Here is a 20268-nt window from a genome sequence, read left to right as displayed (position 1 = left end):
GCACCGGAGTTCTTTGCACTGTTAGCCGGTACTTTTTCTGATGTGTCACTTACTGGGCTGCTTGCTGCACTTTTGATATCACCACTGTTTTCTCTGCTGCAGATCTAGCAGTTCTCTGAATGCTGAGCTCTGTATAACCCCGCCCACACCACTGATTGGCAGATTTATGCGTATGCACAGAGTATAGAGAAAGCTGCCAATCAGTGGTGGAGACGGTGTTATACAGAGCTCATGAATATGGAGGACTACATGGGAGCAGGTTTACTATTGATTTTAAAACTGTGATTTTTATCAAAATTATAGAAAGCAGCCCAGTAAGTGAATCCACATTATGCTGCTCTCATAGTAAGGTGGCAAAAGTTACTGGTGACAGAATCCCTTTAAAATGTTGTTCATTTCTATTGGAAACCATCAACAAGCTGGTTATTAGACACACCCCTAACAGGTCAGCTAACATCCTATAATCTAGTTCTGAGGTTACATTTACCTACATCAGATTATTGTACGTTGGCTGGGAGAGTTTACCAATGAAGACAGCCGAATTGGGAATGTAGCGCTTAACTCTACTTTAGTGAGGTTATTAAAACGACTCTTTTGGTAGGTTATTGAAAGTATCTTTTTATACAGGCTGCTTTTACAACTTAAATATTTTGTAATTTTTTGGGTCAGGTTGAACAATTATGTTTATACATAAAGTTGAGGTTACATATAGAGAAGACACAAATCAGTATAGAACCGTATAAGTGACGAAACATCACTTGCAGGGGAGGTGTTGGTCTCTGCTTTTCCTGCATGCCGGGTTCTCTCCTTACAATGCTAACTGACAGTGCACTCTCCTACTGGCTCATCTGGTGAGGGAGCGCACTGTCACGACTTAGGATAAAAGCCAAATCAGAATCTCAATTTCTAGATAGGGTGTTCAGAGGTTTTGCCACTCATCAGTACAAAGTATGAGATCTGATTTGGCTGGGTGAGAGGCTAAGACTGAGATCTAAGGTGTAAGGTTTCTCCATGTGGAGAGTGGCATGACAATATATGGAGACTTGAACGCCTTGTATGCTACTCTGGGAAATTAAATATGCAAATTGTCTCTTCACAGAGGAAGAGGACTGGAATTCTAGTGCCACCTATTGGAAGTAGAATTTCTACAAATCATTTTCGAGCCTTTAACAAGCCTTGAAATGCGACTTAGGATAAATGCCAAATCAGAATCTCAATTTGTAGACACGGTGTTCCGAGGTATTGCCACTCGTCAGTACAAAGTATGAGATCTGATTTGGCCAGGTGAGAGCCTAAGACTGAGATCTAAGAAGTAAGGTTTCTCCTTGTGGAGAATGACATGCCAAGTCTGGCATCCCAGTATGAGGAGACTTAGGCTGAGTTCACACGTGGCGTTTTTTTCGCGTTTCCGCGGCGGTTTTAACCGCGCGATTTTGCTGCGAAAACGCGAAAAATAAGCATCCCATGCATTCCTATGGGATTCCGCAATGCTGTGCTAATGCTGTGGTTTTTACCGCGGCGGAATCTCTTCGCGGTAAAAACCGCAGCATGCTCATTAATTTGCGGAATCGCGGCGATCCCGCACCCATAGGAATGCATTGTTCCGCTTACTTCCCTCATGTGGCTGTGCACACCATGCGGAAAGTAAGCAGAACAATTGCGGATGGTACCCACGGTCCGGAGGAGAGGAGACTGTCCTCCGGGCTTTGGGTACCATATCCGTGTAAAAAATAGAATTTAAAATAAAAAATATTGTTATTCACACCCTCCGACGTCCCGCGCAGCCTTCCCGCTTCTCTTCACGCTCTCGTTCCCAGTAGTCCTTTGCGAAAATGCTCGCGATGACGTCCCTTCTAGCGGGATCGCGAAGTCTCGCGGTCATTCGCGCGACGTCATCGCGAATGACCGCGAGACGTCGCGATCCCGCGAGAACTGACGTCATCGCGGGCATTTTTGCAAAGGATTACTGGGAACGGATGCGCGGGACGTCGGAGGGTGAGAATAACACCGTTTTTTTTTTTTTTTAACATTCTATCTTTTACTACTGATGCCGCATAGGCAGCCTCAGTAGTAAAAAGTTGGTCACACTCGTCAAACACTATGTTTGACGAGTGTGACCAACCTGTCAATCAGTTCTCCAAGCGATGCTACAGATCGCTTGGAAAACGCTAGCATTTTGCAAGCTAATTACGCTTGCAAAATGCTAGTTTTTCCGCGGGAAAATCGCGGGAATTTAAAATGCGATTTTCCCGCGGACTGGAATTCCGGAATTCTCGCGGTAATTTCCGCGAGAGTTCCGGTACGTGTGCACTTAGCCTTAAACGCCTTGCATGCTCTGCTTGGAAATTAAATATGCAAAATGTCTCTTCAGAGAAGAAGAGGACTTGAATTCTAGTGCCATCTATTGGAAGTAGCATTTTTACAAGTCATTATCAACCCTTTAACAAGCCTTGTCACTTAGGATAAAAGACAAATCAGAATTTCAATATGTAGACTTGGTGTTCCAAGTTATTGCCACTCATCAGTACAAAGTATGAGATCCGATTAGGCTGGGTGAGAGGCTAAGACTGGGATCTAAGGAGTAAGGTTTCTCGAGTTGAATGACATGCCAAGTCTGGCATGCCAGTATGAAGAGACTTAAACTCCTTGCATGCTCTGCTGGGAAATTACATATGCAAATTGTCTATTCAGAAAGAAGAGGACTTTAACTCTAGTACCACCTATTGGACGTAGGTGGCACTAGAGTTCAAGTTATCTTCCTCTCTGAAGAGACAATTTGCATATCAGGAAGGAGACCGGGGTTCATAAGCTAAGAACTACGGTGACCTTACTCATGTCAGCACTAGACACTGCAGGAGCATTATCACGCTCCTGTCTCTGTGTGTTCCGGCTGACTTGCTAAGTGATCGCATCATACCACTGCTCAACAAACCATCCGGATGTAGCAGAGCTGAAATTCTTCGTGAAAAAAGCATCGCATAGGGATTATCTGCGGACAAGTGAGGAATATGGTGTTTTATTAAGACATTAATAAATGGGAAAAGGAGGATTGGGGAAATTTTATTTCAAATAAAGTACTTTGCTTGTTTCTTTCAAATAAAGGAGTTTACTCGATCTTCGTCTTTATTACATTTGACTATGGGGTTAGTAATGGGGGTGTCTTATAGATGATTCTTCATTACTAACCCCTGGGCTTGACGTCAGCTGACATCAACTCCAATACTATAATACTATTACTGCACTTGCCACCGCACCAGGGCAAGTGAGAAGAGTGGAGGCTAAGCGTCAGAATTGGCGCATCTAACGAATGTGCCATTTCTGGGGCGGCTGTGGGCTGATGTTCTTAGTCAAGGAGGGGGCCAATATCCATGTCCTCTTCCTAGGCAATTAATATCAGCCCACAGCTGTCTGCCTAGTCTTTGCTGGTTATTAAAATAGGGGGAACCCACATAATTTCTTTGAGGGTCACCCCTTGTTAGTGACCGGTAAAATCTAAGTAGACAGCTGTGAGCTGATATTAATAGCCTGGAAGCTCAATGTTTATTACCCCCTTCCCAGACTATAAACATCAGTCCCCAGCTGTCGGCATTCCCTCAGCTGGTTAATAAATATTAGGGGGCCCCCACACCATTTTTTTCTTTTATTTATTTTTCAACTAAATACATGTACATTAAACTACACATGCATGGCACTAATTAGATATGTCACTGGCATCTTTCTACAGTTGTGCTCAAAAGGTTACATACCCTGGCAGAATTTTTGCTTTCTTGGCCTTTTTTCAGAGAATATGAATGATAACACCAAAATTTTTTCTCCAAAATTTTTTCTCCACTCATGGTTAGTGGTTGGGTGAAACCATTTATTGTCAAACTACTGTTTTCTATTTTAAATCATAATGACAACCCAAAATATCCAAAAGACCCTGATCAAAAGTTTACATACCCTGGTAATTTTGGACTGACAACATGCACATTAGTTGTCACAAATGGATTTGAATGGCTACTAAAGGTAACATCCTCACTTGTGACCAGTGACAAATGCCAGGAAAATTGTTCAGGATGCAAAGAAATACCCACAAATAACATCAGCTGAAATACTGGACTCTCTGAAAACTAGCGGTGTGGCTGTTTCAAGATGCACAATAAGGAGGCACATGAAGAAAAACGTGCTGCATGGTCTGGTCGAGTCGCCAGAAGAAAGCCATTACTGCGCAAATGCCACAAAGTATCTCGCCTACAATACGCAAAACAGCATAGAGACAAGCCTCAAAACTTCTGGAACAAGGTAATTTGCAGTGATGAGACCAAAATTGAACTTTTTGGCCAGAACTATAAACGCTAGATTTGGAGAGAGGTTAACAAGGCCTATGATGAAAGGAACACCATTCCTACTGTAAAGCACGGAGGTGATCACTGATGTTTTGATGATGTGTGAGCTAAAAAGGCACAGGAAACTTGGTCAAAGTTGAAGGAATGATGAATGCGGCACGATATCAGCAAATACTAGAGGCAAATTTGCAATCATCAGCCCGGAAGCTGCGCATGGGACATACTTGGACGTTCCAACATAACAACGATCCAAAACACAAGGCAAAGTCGACCTGTCATTGGCTACAGCAGAACAAAGTGAAAGTTCTGGAGTGGCCATCTCAGTCTCCTGACCTCAATATCATTGAACCACTCTGGGGAGATCTCAAGCACACAGTTCATGCTAGACAGCCCAGGAATTTACAGGAACTGGAGGTTTTTTGCCAAAAAGAGTGGTCAGCTTTACCATCTGAGAAAGTAAAGAACCTCATCCACAACTACCACAAAAGACTTCAGCTGTCATTGATGTTAGAGGGGGCAATACACTGTATTAAGAAATGGGGTATGTGAACTTTTGATCAGGGTCATTTGGCTTTCTTCTGGTGACTCGACCATGCAGCCCATTTTTAAATAGCAAAGCACACTGATGCGACCACAACGTGCTACAATACGGCTCTCATCACATAAAAGCTATGTAAAAACACAGTTGTATTGACAAGTATGTTAAAAGTGCAACTTTTGTCCAAACCTAATACTATAACATAGAGACTGTAACCTAGTGATCCATCTGTATGGATAATAATGCAGTTTAGCTTCAATGTTTTTAGTGTTTGCATATATCTTGGCTCCTATAGAGTGCTGCTGTGTTTTCTTTTTCTATATAATGCAACTATCGCAGCTGGCGCATGTTCACATCTAGGAGATTCTGGTCAGGTTTTTCCATTAGATAGATAGATGTAGGATAGATAGATGATAGATAAATATATATATAGATATTTGACAGACAGATATGGGATAGATAGTTTCGACCTCACAGCACGGTCTTTGTCAAGTGCTGTGAGGTCGAATCGTTGCAACACTTGGCGCTGGATTAAAGTCCACAATTTTCCCTTTAACTGGAGTGCTGCCTGTTTTTTTTCTATTTATATTTTTGCGTTGGACAACCACATTATTCAGGACTTTTTCCCCCTAAATCTGCTCAAGTTTGTGCTGCTATCTGTTTTTTCTATTTAGTTATATAAATAGATAGATATGGGATAGATAGATAGATAGATAGATAGATAGATAGATAGATAGATAGGACACTCACTTCAGGAGACGCTTAGATGTCTTCTCGAAGGAGGAAGAGAAAGAGATTTATCCTGCTGGGGGAAGAAGAGAGTGCGGTGGAGATAGCAGCGCTGTATGTGACTGCCTGCCATAGGCTGCCAGAAAGAGAACTATACCATGGCCTTCCATAGTCCCCACCCTGGATGTGCCCCATCCATCATCCCCACAGTCCCTATTCTGTACTGTATACTGGCTTTGGAAAAACTAATATTTATTTGGTCCTGCTAATAAAGCTTTTTGAATTTGATAGCTAGATAGATAGATAGAGAGAGAGATAGAAAGATAGACAGATAGATAGATAGATAGAAGAAAGTGGTCTGTGATCCCCCATGTAGCGTGGTGAGTGGCGACAATTCGGTTACACAGAACCTTTATCAAGCCAATAAAGAGTCTTTGTAAACCGAAACGCCGGCACGCTCCATGGGGGGATTACAGGCCACTTTCTTTTGCATATTTCGGAGTCCGGAGTCCTTATATTTTGAATAGATATATAGATAGATATTGGATAGATAATAGAGACAGATGTAGATAGATGTGTACATCCATAGCTAGCAGTTTACAAACAATAAAGAAAGTTTTGTGGCAAAAGATGTATAAATGCAAACCTAAAGAAATAATAACAGTAATAATAATATTATTATTAACACTGATAATTACAAGAAAATAACAATATAACACAGGTAAAATGGAGCCATCTTCTGCCTTCTCTTCCTGATAAGTTTGCTCCCAGTCCTCAGTGACCATGGAGGTACATCAGTGATGGCCACACAGGTGCAGCAGTGCCTCCCTCATGGTGACCTGAACTTGTGCCCCCTGCCCAGTAACAGACAGCAGCATGTGCCGCATCCAGGAGCCCCTGGTGACTGACCCTGAGCAGGGCGGCCATGCGGGGCCGCTTACCTTCAGCAGGCAGCGGATGGCTGGTGGGGCTGCATGGTGTCTCTGCTCCTCCGGCTGTTCTATTCTTCAGCACAGCCGGTCCCCCCTTGTTTCTCCTGTCAGTGTCTGCTCCTCCTCCTCCAGCAAGCCTAGGCAACCAGCCCTCATGTCCTCCACCCACAGCCTCCTGATTGGGCTCCATGCCTCTTACAGCGTTACTTCCACTGTGCTTACTGGTGGGGGAGCAGTCAGTGAGGAGGGAAGGTGAGGGGCTTCACTCGGGAGAGGGGACTGTCATCATAGGTAGCTGACATGTCCTTATTTCTGCCCTCCTAGAATAAGGCTCTGTGCACACGCTGCGGATTGCTCTGCGGGTTTTTCCGTGCAGATTAGCCTGTGGTTTTCCGCTGCGGTCTGACACCTCTACAATGGAGCAGGTGTGAAACTGCTGCAGAATCCGCACAAAGAAGTGACATGCTGCGGATCTGAACCCGCGGAAAACTCCGCAGCGTGTGCACAGCGTTTTATGTTTTTCATAGATTATACTGGTACTGTACAACGCAGCAGCGTGGAATCTGCAGTGTGTGCACACAGCCTAACACAGCCTGGGAGCCATTGTGAAGAGTGATAAGCCGGACCATTCATCCAAGTGACCCCCGCCCCAGACGGGAGCTGGCACAAAACCAGAATATTAGTAACTTGGAAACATGGTGGATAATCATCGTTATCAGTCTCCAGGCTGTAACTGCGCTTGTGTAGCTGTTCCCGTATTGGATAACTAAGGCGTCCCCCCATATCCTACACACTGTGGGGGCCGCTATTAGTTACCGGAGTTTACTAATTAGGCAGTAAGTAAATTACTGAAATCACGAATGATGGGTCAGTTTTGTGGACCCTCATCGATTCAATATAAAGTGGCTTTAAGCACAGATCTACTTTAACCCCTTCACCCCTGGGCCATTTTCCTTTTTTGTTTTTGTTGTTCGCTCCCCTTCTTCCATGAGACTTAATTATTTTATATTTCCGTTAATATGGCCGTAGGAGGCTCGGTTTTTACCGGAGGAGTTGTACTTTTGAATGACACCATTGGTTTTACCATATAGTGTATTGGAAAACGGGAAAGAAATTCCAAGTGCAGAAGTTATTGGGTTTTACCATGTTCACAGACCGGCCATTCTGATTCCCCCGGTTGGTGCGAGTACACAGATACCAAACATGTATAGTTTATTTCTTATTTAGAGTGACCCTGTCAGCTGATTTGGCCGCTATACGATGTGGCCGCCACCTTTCAGGGCTTATCTACAACATTCTGTAATGCTGCATATCTGCCCCCGATCCGACCTGCAAGAGAGAAAAGCAAGTTTTATTATACTCACCCGGGATAAGGGGGGGCGGTCCGATGGGTGTCGCAGGTCCGGGTCTGGCGCCTTCCATCTTCTTACGATGCCGCGCTCCTGCTTACTCCATGGCTCCCTGGCATCACTCTCCTGCGCAGGCGTACTTAACTGCCCTCAACATAGAGGGCAGAGCAAAGTCCTGCAGTGCGCAGGGAAAGGTCTGAGGCCCAGCGCCTGCGCGCTGCAGGACTTTGTTCTGCTCTCAACAGGGCAGATAAGTACGCCTGCGCAGGAGTGCGATGCCAGGGAGCGATGTAGAAGCAGGAGTGCAGCATTGCAAGAAGATGGGAGGCCCCCCGGGTGACGGTAGTAAAACTTATTTTTCTTATCTTGTAGGTCGGATCGGGGGCAGATATACAGCATTATAGAATGCTGTAGCCCTGAAAGGTGGTGGCCGTATCTTATAGCAGCCAAAACAGGTGACCGGTTCCCTTTAAGTGGTGAAAAAAAATCCAGAAATTTGAAGAAATAAAAGTTTTTTCATTTGTTGTCATTTTCCAATACCCCTAAGATTTCCATTTTTTCAGCTCATTTTCGTGCCCTGAGCTGACGTTTTTATTAATACCATTTTGGGGTACATATGATGTTTTGATTGCTACTTATTGCATTTTATTGCAATGTTCCAGCAATCCAGGAGTTAAAATTCATCGTTTTTTTTTCCCCAAAAAACACTTAAAGCATTCAGACGTTCTGAAGAGTCACTGACGCATTGTGAGCCCTGCATGTGCTCTTCCTCGTCATGGGTTTGGTTTTCCCGGGAGAGCTGGATTCTTCGTCATACATAGAGATGAAGGGGGAGCTGTTGCTATTTTCATGTTAGCTCAAGATTTTTTTTTTTGTTTGGCCCCCAAATAATATCACATTAGGCATCTAGTATAAGGTAAATGTCATAGCCAGGATATGGCATGTGTCATACTATTAATGTTTCTGTGCCCCCCCATGTTGGCTCAGCTCAGCTTGCCCCCATACGTACTCTCAGATCTGTCTAAGTCAGGAGCACTATTGTGTCGGCGCTGCTGTTTAATTGTAGAACATCTTTGTTGATACTAGTTCTTTATTGGTATAAAAGGTCCACAATTTCGAGACTGAACCTTCCCTCTTCATCAGGTTTACATCACCATATTGTGGTGTATATATGGTGTATGATCTTGTAGGGGGTGAGACTGGCCGACTGTTGTCTCTGCGCCCCAAAACAACCTACAGAGGGGTCCGCAGGTGTGCGCATGTGTTACTGATTAAGCTGGTGACACCTTCAGACCATCTTCTGCCATGATTTGTCAGACACTGGGACCCTTTAGCTTTGCCATTAGGAAGACAGGTTTAGGAAAATAAACTCTTGTTTACTAGGTCTACAACAAATGGGTAAAGGAATAATGCTTAAGTTTACAGTATAAGAGGTTAACACTTACTTGTGTAGAACGTGTATATAACAGGCTACACTGAGGACATCCATATTCCCAGGACCACATGGGTCTATGTGTCTCACCAGCTACCATCTTACTGACGTGCCCCATCATGGTTCATACATATTTATTCACAAAGACCTCCAGGCCTGGCCAACACTGAGACTGGCTCAGGATCCACTTTCAGTAGGCTCCCAACATGCCTGCTGAGAGACTGCTGCCACTGTTGCTTGCTGGAAGCGTGCTACCTGTTAGGTCTGCTCTCCTTCACACACCCAATGATAATCAGAACTGACTGAGGGTGTCCTTTCTTCTCTCTAGCGCAACCAAGACTAATGATAAAAACAGGAAATAATCCCTAGTTTCTGTCTACTCCCGCGCTGGCCCTACAGTTAACCCTGTCACCTCTGACTATCAGGAAACTGCTGCCTAATGAGGATAAGTCACACAAAAAAATAGACATGTTGCATTACATATATGGTAGGGGTCTTCAGAGAGGGTGTTCAGCCATCTTATTTACCTTTATAATATGGTATTATTATTCTTCCAACAAGATGAGTCCCAGCTAGTGATGAGAGAGTATACTCATTGCTCGGGTGGTCTCTGAGTATTTTGGTGTACGCAGAGATTTGCTAAAGAGAAATGAATATTCACTGCTTCCCACACGGGTGTAGAAAGGAGTGAATATCATTTCACGGTCTCCACTCCCCCAGGGGCCCCGCCCCCCAGCCTGGGCAGCCGCTATGTGGCTGTAAATCCGGGCCGGCACCGCCCTCAATTGTAATGGGAGAGAGAGCGTCTCTCCCATCAGTCCCCTCTGCTGACTCACAGCCGATGCGCGATGACGTCACTTCATCGCGCACCCGCTGTGTGTCTGGCAGACAGGGAAGCTCCTGACAGTGAGTATTGTGGTATTTTTATATCTCTATATCTATCTATCACTATATCTATCTTTCGCTATATCTATCTATCTATCTCTATTTTAGATATAGAGATAGATAGATAGATAGATAGAGATAGATATAGAGATAGATATATAGATAGATATATAGATAGATATATAAATAGATATATAGATAGATAGATACAGTCATATGTTAAAGTTTGGGCACCCCTTTTAATGTTAACCTTTTTTCTTTATAACAATTTTGTTTTTTGCAACAGCTATTTCAGTTTCATATATCTAATAACTGATGGACTCAGTTATATTTCTGGATTCAAATGAGGTTTATTGTACTAACAGAAAATGTGCAATCTGCATTTAAACAAAATTTGACCGGTGCAAAAATATGGGCACCTCTATTAGCGACACACCACTGGCTGGGGGCCCCTGGAGCAGCGGGGGCCCTAGGCAACTGCTGGCCCTGTATGCCAGCAGGTGCCAGGGCCCACCGGAGAATCCTCCGGTTCTCCAGTGGGCCAGTCCGCCACTGTACCCGGGCCTGGGGCTGTTGTGTTGCTGTGGTTGTCGGGAGGACGGCCAATAAAGAGGATCTGTTGAACGCATAGTGGTTTCTGTCTCCAGTCTGTTCGCGGCGGAAAAAGGATCACTCCCCAGTCGACCCACGTACCTGCACCTGCACAAGCGGAAAAGGTCAAAGCGAATCAAAAGAACTATACTACATTTCTAATTGGAGGTGTTTGCCAATATTTTTATTATTACACCTACTAGATATTGGGATAAGATCTTGGAGATGGGAATACCCCTTTAAGTAAGTACATTCAGTGGAGCACTTGTCACATTTGCAGCTTTTTGCAGCCATGAGTACCTGACCCTTGGTTATGACAAAGCAGCGTTTTGAGCCTTCAGGCTGAGTGGACATAATAAGGATGTTATCCTCTGAATTTCTAGCACAATACGGATGTGGACTTGCCGATCTGGGAATGACTGATCTGTACCTTTTTTAGAACATACAGAGCTAAAATAGATCTCACAAGTGCCATCCGCCGCGTAATGTGCAGAGCGCCAGCTGTTTGACCGAGATACCATATGAACTAGATATTACAAAGGCAGAAATGTTATCCGCGTTGAATGTTACTAATAATTGTATAACCGCAGCGTGAAAATCAAATTATCTTATTGAAATGTATGAAATGCCAGAATGCATCCGTGTAAAACGCTGCCACTAGGAGGTCAGGGGAGGGCTGACGACCACAGACTGCTGAATTACTGCCAAACTCTGTGTTTCTTTATGTGCTGGTAGCAGAACACTTAGTATCAGTCAAACAATGGCATCATTTATTTATTTTCTCCATTAGACCTATAAATTAGTAATAAAAAGGTGACATTGAGTCCGTGTTCACACATAGAATAAACGCTGCATTTTTTTCTACTGCTTTATTTTTCTTTTACGCACCTGTCCGAACCACATGACCCATTCGCAGTCTTCTCTGAATATTGCTTGTTGCTGCCTCTCGTTTATGCGTTTTCGCTCCTTAATTGATGCATTTTGGTGCAGATTTAAAGCAGCGTTTTTAATGCATTTTTAATAGTACAGAAACAGTGTGCGTTTTTTCCCTCACCTAGCATCTGTATGACCGGCGTATGCAATCCATAGGCAATGCGTGTTTAACATCAGCTTTTACATGCAGTAATTCTATGTCATTTTAAGCAAGTTTATTAACTAATAAAACAATCTTATATACAGATATAGATGATAGATATCATTGAGATATATAATCAGTGCAGTGCGTGTGTAGCAGCTTACACAGGGTTTACGTCACCACCCGGTGTACTCAAGCAAGTGCCATGGCCCTGGAAGAACGGCGGGGTCACTCTCCATCAGGGACACTGGCACGCTATGGGACCTATGAGGCGGGGGAGCCCGGTGTCAGCGCAGACACCGCCCTGCTAAAATACTCACCTTTCCTCATTCCCTGCATCTTCAGTGTCTTCTGTCTCTCTCAGAAGACACAGAGGAGACCAGAGCTACTGGGAACTGGAGAGGTAAGTATTGGATTCTTTTTATGGCTATTGGACCTCTCCCAGATTAAGAACATTAGCCCTAAACGCCCCAGATATGGCGCACCCATTAGACACGTTGATTCTGACGCTTTGCTTCCTCTCTTCCCACTTGCCCTGGTGTGGTGGCAAGCGAGGTAATAGCATTGGGCTTGATGTCAGCTTTGTAGTGTCAGCTGACATCAAGCCAGCGTCGGACTGGAACACCTTGGAACCACCAGAGAAAATCATTCTTGGGGCCCACTATGTAGCTACATAGAGATAAATACAAGACCACCAATTGTGCGGTAAAACACGCTAATATCCGGGTATAATATAAGTACAAATCTTAACTATGTAGCAGGAGTTGGGGTAGCCTCCCTCATAGAATATAAAGCAGCCCCCTCATATAGTATAATGCAGCCTCCTCATAGAATATAATGCAGCCCTCTCATAGAATGTAATGCAGCCATCTCATAAAATATAATGCTGCTCCCCTTATAGGGTATAATGCTGCCCCCTCATAGGGTATAATGCTGCCCCCCCTCTTAGGGTATAATGCTGCACCCCTCATAGGGTATAATGCTGTCCCCCCTCATAGGGTATAATGCTGCCTCATAGGGTATAATGCTGCCCCCTCATAGGGTATAATGCTATATATATAGATAGATATAGATAGATATAGAGATAGATAGATATGGGATAAATAGATCTATGGATAGATAGACAGATAGATAGATAGAAGATTGATAATGGATAAATAGATAGATATAGAGATAGATAGCTATAGATAGATATAGATATAGACGATAGATATATAGATAATAGATAGAGATAGATAGATATAGAGATAGATAGATATGGGATAAATAGATAGATCTATGGATATATTGATAGATAGATAGAAGATAGATAATTGATAAATAGATAGATATAGAGATAGATATAGGGATAGACATGGGAAAAATAGATAGATCTATGGATAATTGGATAGATAGAAGATAGATAGTCTATCTATATCTATTTATCTCTATATCTATCTCTATATCTATCTAGCTATCTCTATATCTACAGTATCTCTATACATATCTCTATATCTATCTCTATATCTGTCTCTATCTATCTCTATGTCTATCTATCTCTCTCTAAATCTATCTATCTCTATCTATTTATATATCTCTATCTCTCTCTATATCTTTCTATCTCTATATCTAATCAAGAAAAATAGGCAGCACTCCAAATTAAATGTGAAATTTGAAGTGCTGCCTATTTTTCTTGATTTATTAACTCGGTTGTTTGGACACTGCTGAATAAGTTTGTACCGATTGTATAATTTTGGTAGTGCTGCCCTTTTTTTTTAATCTATCTATCTATCTATCTATCTATCTCTAGCTATATCTATCTATCTATCTATCTATCTCTCTATCTATCTATCTCTATATCTAAAATAGAGATAGATAGATATAGCGGAACATAGATATAGTGATAGATAGATAGATAGATATAGAGATAGATATAGCGATAGATAGATATAGAGATATAAAAAATCCACAATACTCACCTCTCCTCCTCACTCCACGCTGATTCCGGCAGCCGACTTCACTGTCAGGAGCTTCCGTGTCTGCCCGGCACACAGCGGGTGCGCGATGAAGTGACGTCATCGCGCACCGGCTGTGAGTCAGCAGAGGGGACCAATGGGAGAGACGCTCTCTCTCCTATTACAATTGAGGGCGGCGCCGGCCCTGATTTACAGCCACATAGCGGCTTACTGGGCTGGGGGGCGGGGCCCCTGGGGGAGTGGAGACCGTGAAATGATATTCACTCCTTTCCACGCCCATGTGGGAAGCAGTGAATATTCATTTCTCTTTAGCAGCGGGGACAGGGGCTCCTGCCTCCTGTCACCCCATGCTGCTCCGCTGGCACGGGCCCCCATAGCAGCTGCGTGGTGTGCCGCTATCTCCAGTGGGCCAGTCCGACGCTGCATCAAGCCCAGGGGTTAGTAATAGAGAGCCGTCTAAGACCACATACAAGGAGAAAGTACTGCCACACTATAGCCAGACTGTGAAAAATGAGGATGAATGAACTCATGGAGATCAACATCCAACACTGCGGAGACACCATCACATGTTTCTCAACGCAGTGATTCTAGGGCAATGCCCCCACCCTTATGGGAAATATGTAAATATATGCAAAACACAAGCCGTGGAGACACCATCAAAAGTTTCTCAACGCAAGCAATGACTAGCCAGGTCTTTCCCCGGAAGGGAATAACCACGGGAAGGGCAGTCTCCAATGAAGGAAACCACCTATGCCAAAACATGGTATCCATCCACAGACAGCTGTTTCGGGGTATTGCCCCTCATCAGTGTGGAGTAGGAAACTGGCCAGTTGGAGCAATACCAGAGCGCAGGCATGAGGAAGCCTGCAGCAGTGCCTGTGACAGATCGCTGATCTGTCACAGTGATCTGTGATGTGACTGTCACAGTGATCTGTGATGTGACAGATCAGCGATCTGTCACATGACAGGTATGTCCCCCCTGGGACAATGTAATAAAGTTTAAAAAAAAAAAAAAAAAGTGTAAAAATAATTTTAAAAAAATCTCAAAATAAATAAAAAAAAAAATTATTCCCTAATAAATTCATTTTTTGGAAATAAAAAAACAAAAACAATAAAAGTACACATATTTGGAATCGTCGCGTCTGTAACGACCCGCCCTATAAAACTGTCCCACTAGTTAACCCCTTTAGAGAACCCCTTAAAAAATAAAAATAAAAAACTAAGCAAAAAATAATGATTTATTATCATACCGCCAAACAAAAAGTGTAATAATGCACGATCAAAAAGACGCATATAAATATCCATGGTACCGCTGAAAACGTCATCTTGTCCCGCAAAAAATGAGCCGCTATACAGAGTCATCATCAGCAAAAAAATAAAAAAGTTATAGCTCGCAGAATAAAGCAATGCAAAAATAATTATTTTTTATATAAAATTGTTTTCATTGCATAAAAGCGCCAAAACATAAAAAAAACCTAAATGAGGTATCGCTGTAACCGTACTGACCCAAAGAATAAAACCGCTTTATCAATTTTACCGCAGGTGGAACGGTGTAAACGCACCCCCCAAAAGAAATTCATGAAACGCTGGTTTTTGTTCATTCTGCATCCCAAAAATCAGAATAAAAAGCGATTAAAAGACGTCACGTGCCCAGAAATGATACCAATAAAAACGTCAACTCGTCCCGCAAAAAATAAGACCCCACAGGCCTCGGTGGGTCAAAATATGGAAATATTATAGCTCTCAATATGTGGTGATGCAAAAACTATTTTTACAATAAAAAGCGTCTTTTAGCATGCGACAGCTGCCAAACATAAAAACCCGCCATAAATAGTAAATCAAACCCCCCGTTATCACCCCCTTAGTAAGGCAAAAATAATAAAATAAAAAGAAAATGTATTTATTTCCATTTTCCCATTAGGGTTAGGGCTAGGTCTAGGGTTAGGGCTAGGGTTAGGGCTAGAGTTAGGGCTGAGATTAGGGTTAGGGGTGTGTTGGGGTTAGGGTTGGAGTTAGAATTGGGGGTTTCCACTGTTTGGGCACATCAGGTGCTCTCCAAACGCAACATGGCATCTGATCTCAATTCCAGCCAATTCTGCGTTGAAAAAGTCAAACGGCGCTCCTTCCCTTCCAAGCTCTGTCATGCGCCCAAACAGTGTTTTACCCCCCACATATGGGGTATCAGCCTACTCAGGACAAATTGCAAAACAACTTTTAGGGTCCAATTTCTCCTGTTACCCTTACTAAAATAAAAAATTGGGGGCAAAAATATCATTTTTGTGGAAAAAAATATGATTTTTTTATTTTCACGCCCGTGCGTTAAAAACTTATGTGAAGCACTTGGGGGTTCAAAGTGCTCACCACACATCTAGATAAGTTCCGTGGGGGGTCTAGTTTCCAAAATGGGGTCACTTGTGGGGAGGTTCAATAGTTTAGGTACATCAGGGGTTCTCCAAACGCACATGACACCCGCAGACCATTCCATCAAAGTCTGCATTCCAAAACGTCACTACTTTCCTTCCGAGCCCCGACGTGTGCCCATACAGTAGTTTTCTCCCACATATGAGGTATCAGCGCACTCAGGACAAATTGGACAACAACTTTTGGGGTCCCATTTCTCCTGTTACCCTTGGGAAAATAAAAAAATTGGGGACTAAATGATCATGTTTGTGGAAAAAATACGATTTTTTTATTTTCACACCCGGGCGTTATAAACTTCTGTGAAGGCCTTTGGGGTTCAAAGTGCTCACCACACATCTAGATAAGCTCCGTGGGGGGTCTAGTTTCCAAAATGGGGTCACTTGTGGGGAGTTTCAATAGTTTAGGTACATTAGGGGTTCTCCAAACGCACATGACACCCGCAGACCATTCCATCAAAGTCTGCATTCCAAAACGTCACTACTTCTCTTCCGAGCCCCGACGTGTGCCCATACAGTAGTTTTCTCCCACATACAGTGGGGCAAAAAAGTATTTAGTCAGTCAGCAATAGTGCAAGTTCCACCACTTAAAAAGATGAGAGGCGTCTGTAATTTACATCATAGGTAGACCTCAACTATGGGAGACAAACTGAGAAAAAAAAAATCCAGAAAATCACATTGTCTGTTTTTTTTTCATTTTATTTGCATATTATGGTGGAAATAAGTATTTGGTCAGAAACAAAATTTCATCTCAATACTTTGTGATATATCCTTTGTTGGCAATGACAGAGGTCAAACGTTTTCTGTAAGTCTTCACAAGGTTGCCACACACTGTTGTTGGTATGTTGGCCCATTCCTCCATGCAGATCTCCTCTAGAGCAGTGATGTTTTTGGCTTTTCGCTTGGCAACACGGACTTTCAACTCCCTCCAAAGGTTTTCTATAGGGTTGAGATCTGGAGACTGGCTAGGCCACTCCAGGACCTTGAAATGCTTCTTACGAAGCCACTCCTTCGTTGCCCTGGCGGTGTGCTTTGGATCATTGTCATGTTGAAAGACCCAGCCACGTTTCATCTTCAATGCCCTTGCTGATGGAAGGAGGTTTGCACTCAAAATCTCACGATACATGGCCCCATTCATTCTTTCATGTACCCGGATAAGTCGTCCTGGCCCCTTTGCAGAGAAACAGCCCCAAAGCATGATGTTTCCACCACCATGCTTTGCAGTAGGTATGGTGTTTGATGGATGCAACTCAGTATTCTTTTTCCTCCAAACACGACAAGTTGTGTTTCTACCAAACAGTTCCAGTTTGGTTTCATCAGACCATAGGACATTCTCCCAAAACTCCTCTGGATCATCCAAATGCTCTCTAGCAAACTTCAGACGGGCCCGGACATGTACAGGCTTAAGCAGTGGGACACGTCTGGCGCTGCAGGATCTGAGTCCATGGTGGCGTAGTGTGTTACTTATGGTAGGCCTTGTTACATTGGTCCCAGCTCTCTGCAGTTCATTCACTAGGTCCCCCCGCGTGGTTCTGGGATTTTTGCTCACCGTTCTTGTGATCATTCTGACCCCACGGGGTGGGATTTTGCGTGGAGCACCAGATCGAGGGAGATTATCAGTGGTCTTGTATGTCTTCCATTTTCTAATTATTGCTCCCACAGTTGATTTCTTCACTCCAAGCTGGTTGGCTATTGCAGATTCAGTCTTCCCAGCCTGGTGCAGGGCTACAATTTTGTTTCTGGTGTCCTTTGACAGCTCTTTGGTCTTCACCATAGTGGAGTTTGGAGTCAGACTGTTTGAGGGTGTGCACAGGTGTCTTTTTATACTGATAACAAGTTTAAACAGGTGCCATTACTACAGGTAATGAGTGGAGGAAAGAGGAGACTCTTAAAGAAGAAGTTACAGGTCTGTGAGAGCCAGAAATCTTGTTTGCTTGTTTCTGACCAAATACTTATTTTCCACCATAATATGCAAATAAAATGAAAAAAAAACAGACAATGTGATTTTCTGGATTTTTTTTTCTCAGTTTGTCTCCCATAGTTGAGGTCTACCTATGATGTAAATTACAGACGCCTCTCATCTTTTTAAGTGGTGGAACTTGCACTATTGCTGACTGACTAAATACTTTTTTGCCCCACTGTATGAGGTATCAGCGTACTCAGGACAAATTGGACAACAACTTTTGGGGTCCAATTTCTCCTGTTACCCTTGGGAAAATAAAAAAATTGGTGACTGAAAGATCATGTTTGTGGAAAAAATACGATTTTTTTATTTTCATGCCCGGGCGTTATAAACTTCTGTGAAGCACGGGGGGGGGTTTCAAAGTGCTCACCACACATCTAGATAAGTTCCTTGGGGGGTCTAGTTACCAAAATGGTGTCATTTGTTGGGAGTTTTCATTGTTTTGGTACATGAGGGGCTTTCCAAATGCGACATGGTGTCCGATCTCAATTCCAGCCAAAAACGTCAAATGGCGCTGCTTTCCTTCCGAGCTCTGCCATGCCCCCAAATAGTGGTTTACCCCCACATATGGGGTATCACCGTACTCAGGACAAATTGCACAATACCTTTTAGGGTCCTGTTACCCTTGGAAAAATAAAAATTGGGGGTGAAAAGATCATTTTTGTGGAAAAAATATGATTTTTGAATTGTACCGCTGTACGTTATAAACTTCTGTGAAGCCCTTGTGGGTTCAAATTTCTCACCACATATCTAGAAAAGGTCCTTGGGGGGTCTAGTTTCCAAAATGGGGTCACTTGTGGGGGGGTTTAAACTGTTTAGGTACATCAGGGGCTCTCCAAACGTGACATGGCGTCCGATCTGAATTCCAGCCAATTTTGCATTGAAAAAGTCAAACGGCGCTCCTTCCCTTCTGAGCTCTGCCATGTGACGAAACAGTGGTTCCCCCCCACATATCAGGTAACAGCGTACTCAGGACAAACTGCACAATAACTTTTGCAGTCCAATTTCTCCTGTTACCCTTGGTAAAATAAAAAAAATTGAATCTGAAGTATTTTTTTTGTGAAAAAAAGTTAAATGTTCATTTTTTTTAAATATTCTAAAGATTCCTGTGATGCACCTGAAGGGTTAATAAACTTCTTGAATGTGGTTTTGAGCACCTTGAGGGGTGCAGTTTTTAGAATGGTGTCACTTTTGGGTATTTTCTATCATATAGACCCCTCAAAGTGGCTTCAAATGTGATGTGGTCCGTAAAAATAAAATTATGTTGTAAAAATGAGAAATCGCTGGTCAACTTTTAACCCTTATAACTTCCTAACAAAAAAAAATTTGGGTTCCAAAATTGTGCTGATGTAAAGTAAACATGTGGGAAATGTTACTTATTAAGTTTTTTGTGTGCCGTATCTCTGTGATTTAAGGTCATAAAAATTCAAAGTTGGAAAATTGCGAAATTTTAAACATTTTCGCCAAATTTCCATTTTTTTCACAAATAAACACAAGTTATTTGAATGAAATTTTACCACTAACATGAAGTACAATATGTCACGAGAAAACATTGTCAGAATCACCAGGATCCATGGAAGCGTTTTAGAGTTATTACCTCATAAAGGGACAGTGGTCAGAATTGTAAAAATTGGCCTGGTCATGAATGTGCAAACCACCCTTGGTGGTTAAGGGGTTAAAAAAAATCACAAAATAAAGAAAAGGAAAAAAATAATGCAGTAAATAAATGTGAACAAACAAAGTGCACATATTTGGTATCACCGTGTCCGGAACAGCCTGACCTATAAAAGTGGCCCACTAGTTAACCCCTTCAGAGAAAACAAAAAGTGCCAAAAAACTATGCTCCAAAGTGGAATAAAACGCGATGAAATAGACGAATGGAACTAAAAATGGTATTTTTGAAAAGGTCATCTTGTCACGCAAAAAATAAGCCACCATAAAGCTCCATAAGTGGAAAAATAAAAAGGTTATAGCTCTCAGAATAAAGCGATGCAAAAACTATTTTTTTTATAATACAGTTTTCATTGTGTAAAAGTGGCAAAACATAAAAAAATTATATAACAGTGGCTTCGCT

General features: G+C 42.7%; 1 protein-coding gene across 1 annotated transcript in view; it reads right to left on the bottom strand.

Annotated features, from left to right (window-relative positions):
- Positions 1 to 6632, bottom strand: part of FRY (FRY microtubule binding protein) — a 546108-nt gene extending 539476 nt beyond the window's left edge. Inside the window, exon 1 of the mRNA XM_073583182.1 lies at positions 6537 to 6632. The gene's annotated coding sequence lies outside the window, so the exon portion shown is untranslated. The remainder of the gene's footprint in view (positions 1 to 6536) is intronic.
- Positions 6633 to 20268: the final 13636 nt, after the last annotated feature.

This window comes from Dendrobates tinctorius, unplaced genomic scaffold, assembly GCF_039654945.1.
Source record: "Dendrobates tinctorius isolate UK_male_01 unplaced genomic scaffold, ASM3965494v1 ptg000075l, whole genome shotgun sequence".
NCBI lineage: Eukaryota > Metazoa > Chordata > Amphibia > Anura > Dendrobatidae > Dendrobates > Dendrobates tinctorius.
Note: the sequence above shows the minus strand (reverse complement) of the source record. Positions and strands in the feature narration are given on the sequence as shown.